Source organism: Ascaphus truei, chromosome 15 (genome assembly GCF_040206685.1).
Source record: "Ascaphus truei isolate aAscTru1 chromosome 15, aAscTru1.hap1, whole genome shotgun sequence".
In the NCBI taxonomy this organism is placed as follows: domain Eukaryota; kingdom Metazoa; phylum Chordata; class Amphibia; order Anura; family Ascaphidae; genus Ascaphus; species Ascaphus truei.
In genome coordinates this window covers 26,772,326-26,790,198 of record NC_134497.1, presented here as the reverse complement: position 1 = coordinate 26,790,198, position 17,873 = coordinate 26,772,326, and the positions used below count along the sequence as shown (strand labels likewise).

General features: G+C 45.9%; 1 protein-coding gene across 1 annotated transcript in view; it reads left to right on the top strand.

Annotated features, from left to right (window-relative positions):
* Positions 1 to 11,130: 11,130 nt before the first annotated feature.
* The window catches only part of LOC142466716 (uncharacterized), a 36,847-nt gene continuing 30,104 nt past the window's right edge, over positions 11,131 to 17,873 (top strand). The window contains exon 1 of the mRNA XM_075572045.1: positions 11,131 to 11,257. The gene's annotated coding sequence lies outside the window, so the exon portion shown is untranslated. The remainder of the gene's footprint in view (positions 11,258 to 17,873) is intronic.

The following is a 17,873-nucleotide window of genomic DNA, read 5'->3' as shown; positions in this document are numbered from 1 at the left end:
CACGCATTTCTGAAACACATCGCTCATATGATGCTCTTCAATACCCTCTCATACTTTGGAAAGGTGACGATGGCTATCACTTCAACATCATGCAAGTACACCCAACTTCAAAGGCAAACACTAACAAAACTGTATCCGCTATGGACTTCTACGCTTACAGATTAATGATACGAGATGCATCGCAAAACCACATTTTACATTGTCGACAACTATTTCATCAGTTTATTGTTGACATGTATGCTAAAATTGAAAGTGAGCGTCTTCTATACATACGCTTACATCAAAAAAAACTACGCGTTGATCAATACATACATCTCAGGGATGCTGTTGGCAACGATGGTAACGTTGACAACATTGGAAAAATGTTCATTCTACCAGCAACATTCACGGGAAGTCCTCGACACATGCACGAATATGCTCAGGACGCTATGGCATATGTTCGCGCATATGGACGACCAGACTTTTTTATTACATTTACATGTAATCCAGCTTGGCCAGAAATAAAACAAGAACTTCAGGATGGACAGGCTCACAGTGATCGACACGACTTAATCGCAAGAGTATTTCGCCAAAAACTCATCACATTAATTCACATCATCACTAAGACTTATATATTTGGACAAACACGATGCTGGATGTACTCAATAGAATGGCAGAAAAGAGGTCTTCCACATGCTCATATTCTTATATGGCTCAAAGAAAAACTACATTCCATTGACATCGATAACGTTATCTCTGCTGAGTTGCCTAATCCTCAAGAAGACCCTATACTATTTGCAATAGTCACTAAAAATATGATTCACGGACCATGTGGAAACATCAATATTCATGCACCATGTATGAAAGACGGTAAATGCACCAAACAATTCCCTAAAACATTCATTGCAGACACACAAAGTGGAGATGATGGATATCCTCAATATCGAAGACGCGCTCCCACAGACGGCGGATACACAGCAACAATTACTATTCGCAACAACAAACACATCCAAGTCGACAACAAATGGGTTGTTCCATATTGTCCACTTCTAACAAAAATTTATAACGCACACATTAATGTGGAATACTGTAATTCTGTTAAATCAATTAAATACATTTGCAAGTATGTCAACAAAGGAAGCGACATGGCCATTTTTGGAATCACAAATGAACACATCCATGACGAAGTTACACTCTACCAGCTAGGAAGATATATAAGTAGTAATGAAGCCGTTTGGAGGATTTTCGCTTTTCCCATTCACGAACGACACCCAACCGTTGTTCACCTGACTATTCATTTAGAAAATGGACAGAGAGTATATTTCACACCTGCCAACGCAGAGGCACTTGCTGCTCAACCACCAAACACTACTTTAACTGCCTTCTTTCAATTATGTCAACACGACTCTTTTGCACGCACATTGCTTTATCCACAAACTCCACGATATTACACTTGGAATGCATCCACAAAACAGTTCAAGAAAAGAAAGCAGGGCACACCTGTTCCCGGAACTGATGCCCTTGCAAGTGAAGCCTTAGGGCGTGTCTACACAGTTCACCCAAACAACGCTGAATGCTTCTTTCTCAGAATTCTACTTCATACCGTTCCAGGCCCAACATCTTTTGACGCTATAAAAACTGTCAACGGTCAAGTGTGTGAGACTTATCGAGAAGCTTGCCAAAAACTTGGATTACTAGAGGATGATCAACACTGGAATACTACATTAGCCGAAGCTGCATTACAGTCATTGCCAACCAAAATTCGAAATCTTTTTGCCATTATCCTTACCACGTGCAACCCATCAAACCCCAACACTCTATGGAACACATATCGAGAAAGCATGAGTGAAGATATACTTCACAAAGCACAGAGACACAACCCATCACTCAATGTTACCTTTTCACCTGACATTTTCAACGAGGTACTCATATTGTTAGAAGATACATGTCTCTCTATCAATAACAAAACACTACTTCAATTAGGTTTAGAAGCTCCCCAACGTCATCATCACGATGTACTCAATACAGACCTTATGCGAGAGAAACAATACAATATTTCCATACTACAAGAATATGTTGCCACAAGAAAACCAATGTTAATTCCACAACAACTTAACACCTATGACAACATCATGCAGCACATAAACAACGAACAAGGTGCAATCCTGTTTCTTGATGCTCCAGGTGGAACAGGCAAAACATTTCTCATAAATTTACTCCTTGCAGAAATAAGAATGCACAATCATGTTGCACTTGCACTTGCATCATCTGGCATTGCAGCCACTCTTATGGATGGAGGAAGAACTGTGCACTCAGCTCTTAAATTACCACTAAACATTGCTCATGAAGAAAACCCAACATGTAATATTACCAAGACATCTGGCCAAGCCCGTGTTCTTCAAATTTGCAAACTTATTGTTTGGGATGAGTGTACCATGGCGCATAAAAAAAGCACTTGAAGCCCTTAATAGAACCTTGCAAGACTTGCGTAACAATAAACAAATAATGGGTGGTGCTGTCATTCTTTTAGCTGGTGATTTCAGACAAACACTTCCAGTCATACCACGATCCACACCAGCAGACGAACTTCATGCATGCCTTAAATCCTCTATTTTATGGCGACATGTCAAACATTTTCCATTAACAACCAATATGCGAGTCCAACTTCTCGGCCACTCAAATGAACAACTTTTTGCACGCACACTTCTTCAAATAGGTGAAGGTACTTTACCTACTGACTTAACATCAGGTGAAATTGCTTTTCCCACACATTTTTGTCACATGATGACATCACTTGAAGATCTCATACATCACGTCTATCCAAATCTCTTACACAATTACACAAACCACCAATGGCTCTGTGAAAGAGCCATCCTTGCTGCCAAAAATACTTCTGTCAATGACATCAATCATCAAATTCAAGACATTATTCCAAACACAATTACTCAATACAACTCAATCGATACAGTTGTGGATTGCGATGAAGCCGTTAACTATCCACCTGAATTCCTACACTCCCTCGAACCATCAGGGATGCCACCACATCATCTTCGCCTCAAAGTTGGAGCACCCATCATGCTATTTCGCAACCTACACACACCTAACCTTTGTAATGGAACCAGACTGTGCATAAAAACATTGATGCCCAACCTAATTGAAGCTACTATCTTAACTGGCAACGCCAAAGGCCAAGATGTCTTCATCCCCCGCATTCCACTCATTCCTACAGACATGCCTTTTACTTTCAAACGGCTACAGTTCCCCATCAAACTAGCTTTTGCTATCACCATTAACAAAGCACAAGGACAATCTATAAAGTGCACTGGTATCAACTTAGAATCACCATGTTTCTCCCACTGCCAGTTATATGTTGCGTGCTCTAGAGTTGGATCCCCCCAACAATTGTACATCTTTGCTCCAACTGGAACTACCAAAAATGTCGTTTACAAACAAGCATTACAATGAACATTGACTTTCCTCAATTTCCATGAACTCTACATATTGCCATAAGAAATTACAAAAAAATGAAAGATACTCAATACACTACTGTCATCTTTTATTACTACATTATTTTACAACACACACTTTAACATTACATCAAATACACTCCTCTCAACAATGGACATTCACATCTTTCAAGAAGCATTTCCAACAATAAAATTTTCAAAAATAACTACCGTAACAACTAACATACACTTCAAACATTTGCCCTCATATACATGTGCTTTCTACTACTGTTGATTTACAAACACAATTCTAACTAATATTACATAACATTGGCATCACATTACAACTTTCACATACAACATTTACACATACTTATTCACACTTCACATCCCGGGCAACGCCGGGTTTCTCAGCTAGTAGCAAATAAAAAGATCACTTGTGAGCACATTTTATATATATTGTGACAAGCGGCTTACTCCGGGGCTCCGCCGTCTGTCCGGGACTGTTAGAACACGGTCTTTTAGGGTAGGTTAAATGACGAGGCGTAACATGCTGTTCCTTTAAACAGGCTATGCCTGGTTTATTCAGTCCCAGGCACTGAGACTGCCACAGTGCATACAAAGGAAACACAAGCAAAACAAAAGCCTGCTCACCTGAGCAATAACTTAACTAAGGTTTTCCCTGACTCAGGGTTGGGGTGACTTTTCCACTTCCAACAACAAAAAATAAGGAACTTTGCAGTTTTAGAAAAAAGGAACAGAATGATTTAACCTGTTTGGGGAGAGGCTTTTCCCCTCTCTGCTTCCAGCAGCCTTCCTGCCTCCAGGCTCTTGGGGAGAGGGGAGAGGAACCAGTAAATCAGCCTTAAATACCTGACCTCTAACCAGCAGGACAGGTGACAGAAATCAGGCAGCAGACAAACTCTGGTCTGGATGCCTCATCCCCCAGTTCCAGCACTTGCCAAACTGTGGGATGGAGTGCATGCATTCTGAGGCTGCACTTTCCAGCCTAAACAGGATAGAAACTGTTCAGTATCCTGGGAGCCCTATATATGGAATTTATCACCATACCCTGGTTTCTGTCACATATCCTCCCCCCCAGCTCAGACCCCGAGGGATAAGCGACCATGGATATTAGGGAGTGCATCCTTGACAACCTGTCAGCATTGCCATGTTTGTGCCCTGACCTGTGTTCCACAGAAAATTTAAAGGGTTGTAGGCTTAGGAACCACCTGGTCACTCTAGCATTCTTCTCTCTGTTTTGACACATCCAGGTGAGGGGTGCATGATCTGTGACCAACCGGAATTTTCTCCCCAACAGATAGTATTTGAGCGTCTCTACAGCCCACTTTATTGCGAGACATTCTTTCTCGACTATGGAGTAATTTTTCTTCTGGGGATTTAGTTTCCTACTTAAATAAAGGATGGGGTGCTCCTCACCTTGAGACTCCTGGGAGAGTACAGCCCCCAGCCCTACCTCAGATGCGTCGGTTTGGACTAAAATCTATTTAGAAAAGTCAGGTGTGACCAACACTGGTTGGGCACAGAGAGCTTCTTTCAGGCTTCTAAAGGCCTGTTCGGTTTCGGGGGACCACTTTACCATTAGCAGCCCTCTTGCTTTTGTGAGGTCGGTTTGTGGGGTTGCCTTAGTTGCAAAATTGGGAATAAACCTTCTATAGTAACCAATTAATCCCAAAAAGGTCCTTACTTGTTTTTTTGTAACTGGCCTTGGCCAATTTTGTATCGCCTCTACTTTGAGTGTTTGGGGTTTAAGTAAACCTCTGCCAATAGAATACCCTAGATACTTGGCCTCCTCCAGACCAATAGTGCATTTAGCGGGGTTAGCAGTTAGTCCAGCAGACCGAACTGCGTCAAGCACAGCTTGGACCTTTGGAAGGTGGGATTGCCAATCTTCACTATGGATTACCACATCATCCAGGTAGGCGGCAGCGTACCGAGCATGTGGTTTTAAAATTTTATCCATCATTCTTTGGAATGTGGCGGGAGCTCCATGTAAGCCAAAAGGCAGCACCCTATACTGAAAGAGGCCATCTGGGGTTGAGAAGGCTATCTTTTCTTTTGCCCTTTCTGTGAGGGGAACCTGCCAGTACCCTTTTGTTAGATCTAGGGTCATGAGATATTGGGCTTTGCCCAGTCTCTCTACCAGTTCATCAACCCTGGGCATAGGATAAGTATCAAATTTTGACACAGCATTTAGTTTACGGTAGTCATTGCTCAACCTTGTTGTACCGTCTGGCTCGGGACTGAAACTATAGGGCTGTTCCACCCACTTTGGGATTCTTCAATTACGCCTAGTTTTAGCATTTTTTAACCTCTAAACTTATAGCCTCTCTTTTGGCCTCTGGGATTCGGTACAGTTTAAGGTTAACTCAGACCCCCGGTTCAGAGACTAGGTCATGTTCAATTACACTAGTTCTACCTGGCTGTGTAGAGAAGACTTCTTTGTTTCTTCTCACTAAATTCTGGACCTCTCGTTTCTGATGAACGGACAGGGTTTCAGCAATGCTAACCTCTGGGTCAGTTTCTTGATTCTCTGACGGACCTGGGGGTACTAGGGTTAACAAGACCTCTCCATCTTTCCAGGGCTTAAGTAGGTTTACATGGTAAATTTGCTCAGGTTTCCTCCTACCTGGCTGTCTCACCTTGTAATTTACTTCTCCCACTCTTTCCAAGACCTCATATGGCCCATGCCACTTAGCAAGGAATTTACTCTCTACGGTGGGAACCAGAACTAGCACCCTATCGCCTGGAAAAAAAATTCTGACCCTAGCACCCTTATTATACGTATTCCTCTGTGCCTCTTGAGCTTTTTCCATGTGTTCCCTCACTATACTGTAGGTAGGACTGCAGTTATGCGGTCCTGCATCTGGGCAACATGCTCTATGACACTTCTGTATGGGGTAACCTCGTGTTCCCAAGTCTCTTTGGCAAATAACAGGTACGGTAACAAACAATCCCAGTTTTTCCCATCCTTATCGACCGCCCGGCGTAACATGCTTTTTAAGGTTTTATTGAATCGTTCCACTAAACCATCAGTTTGTGGATGATAGACTGAGGTTCTGAGATGCTTGATTTTTAGGAGTTTACATAACTCTTTTGTTACTTGGGACATAAATGGTGTTCCCTGGTCAGTTAAGATCTCTTTAGGAATTCCGACTCGGGTAAACAGGACTATTAACTCTTTTGCTATGTTTTTAGCAGAAGTGCTATGTAGGGGAATTGCCTCCGGATATCGGGTGGCATAATCTAATATTACCAATATATGCTGATGTCCCCTAGCAGACTTTATTAAGGGTCCTACTAGATCCATAGCAATCCGGTCAAATGGTACATCTATTATGGGAAGGGGTACCAATGGGCTACGATACGCTTTGAACGGGGCGGTGATCTGACATTCTGGGCATGAGGAGCAATAATTTATAATTTCTGCCAGAACCCCAGGCCAATAGAAGCTTCAGAGAACCTTTTCTTTTGTCTTTTCCACCCCTAGGTGTCCCCCCAATGGTGACTATGTTCAAGGTGTAATACTACATTACGGAATGTCCGTGGTACCAACAATTGTTTAGTTATAATTGATTTCCTTTTATCAACCCGATATACTAGGTCATTCTCTACCTCGAAGTAGGGGTAGGCAAGTGACCTATCTGGTTGGCCCGGAGTACTATTCTGGTCCCGTATATTCCCCCTTGCTTCAGCTAATGTGGGGTCTTCCCACTGGGCCTTCTTAAAACTCCCAGGACTGACCTCTAGGTCAGCGAAGGTCTTATCCTGTTCTGGGGTGGTAAGCGCCTGTTCAACATCTTGATTTGGGGTATTCCCTACCAAGATGGCCATGGGAAAGGGGATTTTACAGCACTCTTCCTCTTTCCCCTTTTTATTTGGGCCCTCGTCAACCTCCATTTCTGAAAAAGGGAAAGGATTTTAGAAAATGGGGAAAGTCGGTCCCTATTAACACATCATGTGCCAGTTTGGGTACTATACCCATTTTGAAATCTAAAGAACCAAACTCTGTTTCAATAAGAACATCAACAGTGGAATATTCATGATTATCCCCATGTATACAACAAATTGCCACTCTTTGTGAACGGTTTACCTGTTTTTTCCCAATAGGCAACAGGTATTCGGACACTAGTGTAACCATACTCCCAGAGTCAAGAAGTGCCCGAACCCTCTTACCATTTACCTTTACAAATGCCCACAGATGGTTATTCAAGGGGTCCTCTGGGCTAGGGCCCATACATTGGGACCACAACGAATAAGGTTCAACGCTGTTGCATTGCATTGGTTCAGCATTTAGTGGGCAGACTTTCGCGGTGTGGCCCCTCTCATAACAATTTACACATTTAGGTACATAGTCTGTGTCCCAGTTAGAGACCTTTTTCGGCTCCCCATGTTGCCCTTAGTATGCGAGCCACTATTGCCGGTGCTGTGTGAAGGCGGTTGTCGCTCTTCAGCCCCCCTTAACCCTGGTACCCTTTTACCGTCTCTGGAAGTTTCCTGGAACCTTGGGTAGTGGGGATGCTTCATGACTATGGGTTGCGGGTGCTCTTCTGCTGCATTGTACCTTTCTATGAGGGCCACCAGCTCGTCTGCATTGTGCGGGTCACTCTGACTGACCCAACGGCGTAGGGCAGAGGGAAGTTTCCTCAAGAACTGGTCCATGACCAACCGTTCCACGATGTGGCATGCTGAGTTGATCTCGGGTTGTAGCCACTTCCGAGCGAGGTGGATGAGGTCATACATCTGGCTTCGGGTGGCTTTATCCAAAGTGAAGGACCATGCGTGGAACCTTTGGGCGCGAACAGCCGTGGTTACGCCGAGGCGGGCGAGGATCTCGAACTTCAATTTTGCATATACGTTAGCTTCGGTTGGCTCTAGATCAAAGTAAGCCTTCTGGTGGTCGCTGCTTAAGAATGGTGCGATTAGACTGGCCCACTCAGCTTCTGGCCATCCCTCTCTCTGTGCCGTGCGTTCAAACGTGAGAAGATAGGTTTCAACATCATCCGAGGGCCCCATCTTCTGAAGGTAGTGGCTTGCCCTGGTCATTTTCGGGCCTGGGGCTGCGTCTGCCAGTGGAGTCTTAATGATAGTCTCTCTCAGGATCTCGAGTTCCTGCTGTAAGCCCTGGGCGAACCGTTGTTGCTCCTCTCTCAGCAAGCGGTTTGTCTCTTGCTGGTTTGCATTCGCGATTTGCAGAGCTGCATTCGCCTCTTGCAGGGCTGCATTTGTCTGTTGCTCGTTTGCATTAGTCTCTTGCTGGGCTATTAACAGCTGTTGCTGGGTGGCATTCGCCTTTTGCAGAGCTGCATTCGTCTGTTGCTGGGTTGCATTCACCTGTTGCTGGGTTTCATTCGCGTCTTTCTGGGCAGCAACATTGCGTACCAGCGCACTCACCACGTCTTCCATCTTGTCTGGAGAGAAAAAAAAAGTTTTTTTTTTTTTTTTTAAAGTTCTTTAACCCGCAGACCTTTTAGTGTTCTGCCTGCATTCTCCACCATATGTGACAAACGGCTTACTCCGGGGCTCTGCCGCCTGTCCGGGACTGTTAGAACACGGTCTTTTAGGGTAGGTTAAATGACGAGGCGTAACGTGCTGTTCCTTTAAACAGGCTATGCCTGGTTTATTCCGTCCCAGGCACTGAGACTGCCACAGTGCATACAAAGGAAACACAAGCAAAACAAAAGCCTGCTCACCTGAGCAATAACTTAACTAAGGTTTTCCCTGACTCAGGGTTGGGGTGGCTTTTTCACTTCCAACAACAAAAAATAAGGAACTTTGCTGTTTTAGAAAAAATTAACAGAATGATTTAACCTGTTTGGGGAGAGGCTTTTCCCCTCTCTGCTTCCAGCAGCCTTCCTGCCTCCAGGCTCTTGGGGAGAGGAACCAGTAAATCAGCCTTAAATATTTGATCTCCAACCAGCAGGACAGGTGACAGAAATCAGGCAGCAGACAAACTCTGGTCTGGATGCCTCATCCCCCAGTTCCAGCACTTGCCAAACTGTGGGATGGAGTGCATGCATTCTGAGGCTGCACTTTCCAGCCTAAACAGGATAGAATCTATTCAGTATCCTGGGAGCCCTATATATGGAATTTATCACCATACCCTGGTTTCTGTCACAATATATATATATATAAATGATACGTGTTAATCCCACGAAATCCTCAGTGATGCAGGTCCCGTTTCTTGGGACCGAAACGTTGGAGATTTGTGCCCTGTTACCAATATACCTTTTTCCTGTTTCAAGATTGATTACTGTCTCCTGATTTTGTGGGATTAACATGGTATAGTTTACATACAAACCTATATATCTCTGCTAAGTGAGTGCCGACTGACCTTGCTTACAAGATGTAGCCAGGTGCTCTGTGTTTTTCCTTACCTCCGCGCTGAGTGGGCACTTCAGCTGGATGTCGGGGAGCTGCGGGGGCGGCCGCGTCGCAAGGGGATCCCGGTGAAAACTATCTCGGGGCGCCGCCATGGCGCGCATGCGCAGTAGCATGAGAGATGCGGCGGCCCCCCTTCAGAAGGTTCGCGGATGTGCAGTGTGGAAGCGCACGAGATGGCACCAATTAGGTGAAGGCAATGAGCTGGGACTACAATTCCCATGAGCCTCAGCAGGGTCACATGGGGTCAGACAGCCAATAGGGCTTAAGGGAAGTAGGAAGCAGGGTTTGGAGCACGCGAGGCAGAGAAGATTGGGAGCTAGAGGGGGAAGGTGGTGTGTGCGCGTGTGCAGGGGTCAGTGACCCACTGCACTATGCAAGTGTACCCCCTTAGGCCCTAGTTAGTGCCCTGAGTCACCTTCAGCTTGTGATGCTGTAGGGACCGGCCCTTTATGTAGGGACCTTTCCCTTTTAGAGTGTGTGAGTCAGGAACACAGTGCTGCAGTGAGGAACCTGTCATTCTTAGTCTGGGCTCAGACTACTCTGCGGAGTCAAAGCACGTGGAGACATCCCCTGCAGTGGGAACTCATTGTGAGACTGCGCTGGATCGGCGGATCGTTTTTGAAGTGTCAGCGACGGGTGCTGGAGCGCCCAGCATGTATTTCCACAAGTGCACCAACATACCGGTACCTACAGGCACTGATCCCGCCTTGGGGGTGGGTTTTTTGAGGATACTTGGGAGGTTAAGTGACCAATGGACTGTCCACACGCTGGAGACGGTGTGGGATATACACGGTGGTGGGAGGACACTATTGTACAGTGACGTGTGGCAGGGGCCACTGGTATCTCAAGGTTATACATATGTGTGCATATATATTCTATACAGTAAAGTATTACGTTATACATATATGCGAGCTGTTGTTGTTCTTGTTCAGGGGAATCTCACATATTGGGGATCCTGGGCAAGTGGAGGCGCTGGCAGTTAATATATATTGTTACCCCAGGCTCCCAGTAGCGGAGGCTCAGATCTCTGTGAGCCAGCAGGTAAAGTTACTGTAGCATCAGTACACCCATCTAGTCAGAAGGAAAGAGGGCTACAAATATATATATTTATATATATCCAAAATTGAGGAACTGAAGCAGCTTTACTGAAATATATTAAGGACCAGGAGGAGTATACACATCTACATGCAGAAGAAACTATATTTCCCTAGCACAGTGCCTGGGAAATGTTACTGTCTTGTTTCTAATCTGCACAGTATGTGACACGAGATCCGTTTTGAAGTCTAAAACTACAACTCCCATGATCCCCTTAGTGTGAGCATGCGCAGTAGGACACAGAGCTGTGACCTGGATGTAGTCAGTGTCTCCACTTCCGGGAAAGAGAAGAAGAAATAAAGTGGTGCAGGAAGCACACAGGAGCCTTTTCTGTAAGTAACTTACTTTGTATCCAAAGCATCAGAGCAGGTATATGCAAACACGTGGCGTTTCAGGACAGACACGTCCTCTCCTCAGACCGTACACCTTACTGCAACATGTACAGTATGCACTATATTGGTGCCATAAAGGATATTTAATGACTATACATTAGTCTGAAGACCTGGGAGCTGCCATGCTGATATTTTCTTTCTTAGATGATTTTTCTGCCACAACGAAGGGGTTACAGCTGAAAAGGAGCAAGTTAAAAGATGGTTAAATTTTATGAGCTTACAGTCAAAAGCAGCATTATTACACATTTATCTGGGCATAAGATAAATGCCCCCCTCCACCCCCCCCCCTCTGATGTTTAAAATAAAAAGTATAAGAATTCAATATTATTAAACATCAATTTATTTTATCTATTTACATTCCGGGCAACGCTGAGTCTCTCAGCTAGTTTTAACTATTGAGTGTATAATTATCTATGTAATAAAACTTTTTTGTTTTTCGTTCGTCGCTCACAGTTCCCTGTAAGGGATCTGATTCTTTGGCATAAAGGAGAATCTATTTGTGTACTTTGGTAATGAGTGCAAATAGTGGCGTGCTTTGAACTCATCTCTTTTGAGTTCCCTCTGTACTATATATATTGTTTACCTCCCTTGCACCTACCTTTTTACAATTAGGACTAAGATTATATAGGCGAGCAGTTATACCTAATTATTCTGACTAGTAGCTTATTGATAATAATTGAGTAGACTTAAGTGGGATAAACAGAATAGTAGAATCCATAGCAGTCGTGGGCCAGAGTGACAGAGGTTTAAACCTGTGTCTCTGGTATAGCCACCCGCATATATCTGGGTTAATAGTAGAGACTGACTTTACCCCAGGAACCACTTTAGTTCAAGTCACAATACTGCCGTTGTTTGCAAACTCACAAACATGGGCTCGTTGATAATGAGAAGTGTATTGCACAGTATGATCATACACATTCAAAAGTCTATAAGACTCTCTGCCAGGGAGTGTCCAAACAGCCTTTTTATACATTTTTGATTCCTTTGCTGATTTAAAACAGGTTACCAGGCAGAATATACTAACCACTCCTTAATTCTTAAACCAATCATTTTACAGATCATTAAAACCTGGTTGAAACTAGATTAAAATAGCTCTCTATAGAAACCAGGAATGTAGGCGTTACTTCAGACACAGGGGCTCATGCAGAGAGCATAGATAAGGAAATAGCGCCATCTTCTGGCGAAAAAACTAGCCAGAAATCCTTAAACTCGGGAGAAAATGGCGCGATTTTTAAAAGTGCCCTGAAAAATTTTCAGAGCTGTAAAACTTGCCAAACTCGTGGCGAGAACCTGAAACTCGCCATGCTAATATAGCGTGGTATTCCAGAAGCTCCGAATCGCTGGAACACGCCAATATGTGCATTAGTATGGCGAGTTTCAAATAGCCAGGAAAAGTTGGCAATTTGCAGTTTTTTGCCGAAATGAGTTAACGACGTTCTCTGCATAACACCTTCACTAACGGCAAATCTGTGGCTATTTTACAGCCATTTTAAACTTTTTTAACGTTCCTCTCTGCATGAGCCCCACAGTCGTAAATCTACTGTGAGCGAAACACATTCAAAATCACACACATTCTTACACACAAAAAGGATACTGAAAACAGAACAGACAAAATGGAATGGACCATCGCCTTCAATCCTTCTCCAGAGACAAAGGTCCATTTCAACAGTATACTGATTTCAGCAATATTACTTCATCAATACTTACTTCGACAGGGAGATTCTGCTGCTGTAGAAGCCTCATATGACAGGACCAGGGCTCGGGAGCGAGCACACGTCAGTGGAACGCATATGAATATAAATGTGTTCCACTGACTGCATCACACAGTGATTTAGTGACACCTCGAGCCAAATCTTTGCCGATTAATCATTGGAGAATGGATCGATCGGCAACTTAGATAATCACTTGTAAGTGTTTTGATTGAAGGGAAACATTTTTTTTTTCTTTTTTTAAACTGCATCTTGAACGGCTGCTTTAAATCCAACCTGGCGATGGGAAAACATGAAATCACTTGGAGTACACAACTTCCTTGAAAAGGATGAAATCACCATTTAACCCTTTGGGTGCAATTTTGATGTAGCTGCTTTGTCACAGAGTTTGGGCCCATGATGTAATAGCTACGTCATAGTAATCCTCAAAAACGGAAAACCCGACTGTAAGATCTAGGGGTTAACTGAATATGTAGTCTGTATAATTTATTCCAATCTGATGTAATGACAGAGTATAGATAGTTATAGGCACTATGTATGAGAGGTGATGTTGGGGTAAACAACAGGGTATGTGTCTGCAAATACCTGACCATAAAAGCCTAGAATGAGAGGTGTAACTGCCACAGCAAGTCAGCTGCAGCTCCCACTGGTAACCCATATCCAGTTAGTGTGTCCAGTGTAGAGTATTCAATAGTACTCACAATAATTCACCATTCCCCTTTTCTCATGGCCACAAACATGCACTGAAGGTGTTTAGCGTCCCACCACAGCGTCACTCCAATCCAAAAAAAGGATCAGAAGGACAGCAGCTCCTTGAAGGAGCGGAACTCACCAGCCAAAAATTGAATTAGAAAAAAAAAACCTTTTATTTAAACTATATAAAAAGGTATGACATCCACAAACAAAAGAACTTCTCCCACGCGTTTCATGCCATCACTGGCACTTTCTCAAGGCCAGGAGTTTATCTGCCTTATTTCCCCTGTCGAAGAACCTTTGGTTGGTCCATTTTAGTGCTCTTTCTACCTCTTCGAGCTGGGATAGTTTTAGCTCTGTCCTTGTTTTATCCAGGATTCTAAATAGTTTTTTGGAGGGGGCCTTTTTATGTTGTTGCTCTAGGGCTAAGATCCTATCCATTAGTGCTTTCTGCGTTTTGAGCTTCATTTTTTTCTTATGAGATGCTAGCGAGATAAGATCTCCCCTGATTGTAGCTTTGTGTGCTTCCCAGAGCGTAGCCGCTGCTGAGACAGACCCGCTGTTTATTTCAAAGAATGAGGTTAGTTTTTGTTTGATTAGGTTCACTATCTGCGGGTCATTGAGAAGGGAGTCATTGTGTTCCACTTGTATGCGGAGCTCTTAACAAAGGGCAGAGAGAGGGTCAGTTCGACTGGGGCATGATCGGACCATGTGATTGGGCCTATATCGGAGGGGGAGGATGCCTGGAGAACATTTGTGGTGCCTAGAAAGTAGTCGATCCGCGAGTAGGACTGATGCGGGGCTGAGAAGAACGTGTAGTCCCTCTGGCCCTCCAAATATCTATGAGAGAGAAGTTTTGTATGGTCTCTCTGAACTTTTTGGCTTTTATCTGGGTCTGGGCTGAGTGGGTGGTAGTGGACATACTAGATTTGTCCTGGTCTGGTGAAAGAACCATGTTAAGGTCCCCGACCAAGAGCAAGGAGGAAAGGACAGATTGGTCTAAGGAGTCAATCAGACTTTGGAGGAAGTGGGCCTGATTTTCGTTGGGGGCATATACATTAATGATAGAGATCGGAGATCCCGATAGGGTGCCTTGCAGGAGCAGGTATCTTCACTCCGGGTCCCTAGTTATCTTGGCGGGGGCGAAGGGGACATTGTTTTTTATCAGTACTGCAACGCCTCTTTTTATGTTGGGGGATGATGCAAAGAAGGCTTGTCGGAAGGCATATTTAAACTTATTAGGGGGGTCGTTTGTATTAAAGTGGGTTTCTTGAATGCAGATAATGTCGCCTTTAGTTTTTCGGAGTTCTTGGAGTGCTAGCTTACGTTTTTTTAACTGAGTTGAGGCCCTTAACATTAAGGGAGATAATTTTAATTGACGACATTATTTGGGTGTTGTGTTCCCAAAGATAAATACTGTGGGCCCCGTGTGTCTCCCACGACGGGGGCAATTTGGCTCTTTGAGGGGGGGGGGGAGAACGTGTTCGTGTTTCCTGCTCTGGAGTCCTTATGGGTGGGAGAGACCGGAGAGAGGGGAGGGGGCAGGGGGGGAAGGGGGTGGGAAGACACATATGGGGAGGAAGAGATGCGGGCTTTCCAGGAGCCCAATAGATATTTCCTTAGGCACCGTGGAGGCAAAGGAAGGGGAGGGGGGGGGGGGCTCGTGGGGGCTTGATATTAAAACAAGTGCATCGCATTATCAACACATTACAATAAGCTTAGTTTTAGTACAGGATGGCCACAGGGGAGCATAGAACCATTGGGGTGATCTTAAAGTGCCCCTTTAATCTGCGTGTGGAAGGGGAGCGGAGGGGGGGAGGTGGGGGGGTGGGGAGGGTAATGGAGGGGGGGAAATGGGTGCTCGTGGGGGCTTGGCATTGGAACAGGTGCAACACATTATCAACACATTACAATCAGCTTCGTTTTAGTGCAGAAGACCAAGAGGGGTGCATAGAACTGTAAGAGGGGGCTTAGAGGACCCCTTTAACCTGAGTGTGCGGGGGCGTAGGAGGGGGAACGGGGGGGAGGAGGGGGAGAGAGGAGGGGAGGGGGGGATGGAGGGGGGAGGAAGGAGGGGGGGGCAATGGGTGCTCATGGGGAGAAGACATTGGAACAGGTGCAACACATTATCAACACATTACAATCAGCTTCGTTTTAGTGCAGGAGACCAAGAGGGGTGCATAGAACTGTAAGAGGGGGCTTAGAGAGCCCCTTTAACCTGAGGGGGAACCGGGGGGAGGAGGCGGAGGGGAGGAGGACAGGTGTTCCTTAGCGCATGGCATTAAGGCAAGAGCAACACATTATCAACACATTTCGAACAACTTCGTTTTTGTGCAAGGAACCATGGGGGATGCGGACTTCTATGAGGGGAGGCTTAGAGTGCCTCTTTACCTTGGGAGAGTGGGGAGTAGGTGGGGGAACGGGGGGGGGGGGAGGAGGGGAGGGATGGAGGGGGATGGGGGAGGAGGGGAGGGATGGAGGGGGATGGGGGAGGAGGGGAGGGATGGAGGGGGATGGGGGAGGAGGGGAGGGATGGAGGGATGGAGGGGGATGGGGGAGGAGGGGATGTACATTTATGGGGGCATCGCATTCGTGTAAGATGGTACTATCATATTATGAATGACATCGTTTTCTTTTCCCTTGGGGGCTGCTGGTGGTACCTGAGGACATGTATGGGGGCATAGAGCACCCCTCTTTTAGGGACATATAATCGGGGGGGGATAGGGGAGGGGGGTACGCGTGACAAAGGGGAGTACTTGGAGCTCAATTATTCTTGCATTTGTAACAAATTGCTGTACGTTTATGGCGAACTTTGGGGGGGTGGAGCCGTTGAGTGTGGAGACTATGGGGGTGAATGGGGGACTGGGTTGGGGAGATCGGGAGATAATGGGGGGGTAGACAGGGACAGCATGCGGGGGAATTATGTCCTCTGCTCCGGGGTTCCGGGCTTGCGTCGTAGCTGGTAGTCCTGGAGAGATACTCTCCTGCTTTGTCCAGGCTGCTGGGAGCTTCAAGAACGGGAAACTCAGGGAAAAGCGGGCCTGTGGAGTGCTCTGCTCAGCGCTTCTAGTCAGTGATGGCCTCCACTCAGCTGGTTTCCAGGGGTCTTTTTGCGATGGGGTGCTTTGGCGAGCGGTCTTTCGCTGTTCCCAGAACATCGTTGTGGAGGGCGGATGGGTCTCACTGGACACTTTCTTTCTCTCCGGCGGTACCTCGGGCAGGATTCGGCGGCACTGGAGAATGCGCGCTGGCCGAGGCTTGGTGAGGAAAGTCCGGGTGCGATGGGGTGAAACGGAGCAAGGTAAGGAGGGGTGGGGTTGGGAGACACGGAGAGTTCCGTTCAGGGGTATGACCCTGTGTGGGGGGAGGGGGGGAGGAGTGGGGGGGGCTGTGGTTCCAGCCGCTAACGGGACGTCTCCTTGGTATCTAACGGGTTAGGGGAGGGTACGTAGAGGAAGGTTAGTAGATCGCTGGGTATGGGGGTAGGCATGTGGGGGAACGGAGATGAGAAGGGCCGACCAGCATACGGCTGTGTGGTGTTCGGCTCAGTGGGTCCTCTGGTTGGCAAGACGTTCGGAGGCTCGTGGGGTTTCCGCAGACTCAGGCCGTGTCATGACGCGAGGGGGACGGTCCTCCTCCCGCGGGGGAGTGATGCCGAGGGCCTTTAGGAAGTCGTTGGAGTCCTCTGGATCTGAAATCGTGAATAATCTGCCATTCCTGGGCACTATTAGTTTGAAGGGGAAGCACCAACGATATGTGACTCCCTGGTCTCGTAGGAGGGTTGTGAGGGGCTTCATCTCCTTCCTCTTCATGATCGTGGTCCTGGAAAGGTCACTAAAAATCTGAACTGTGTAATCTTCCACGTGGACGTCTCCGGCCCTTCTCGCAGCCGCTGATATCTTTTCTTTTGCAGTGTAGACGTGAAATTTCGCAATCACGTCCCTGGAGCGGTTTGGGTCAGGGGATTTTGGACCGAGGGCTCTGTGAGCTCGGTCTAGCTGAAGGTCGTGCTCAGACAGCTCAGGGACTAAGTTCAGGAATAATTTCTTGAGGTATGCCTGGATGGATTCTGGCGGGACTGACTCAGGGATTCCTCTGAAGCGCAGGTTTTGTCTTCGGTCACGGTTTTCGTGGTCATCGAGGGCGCTTTTAAG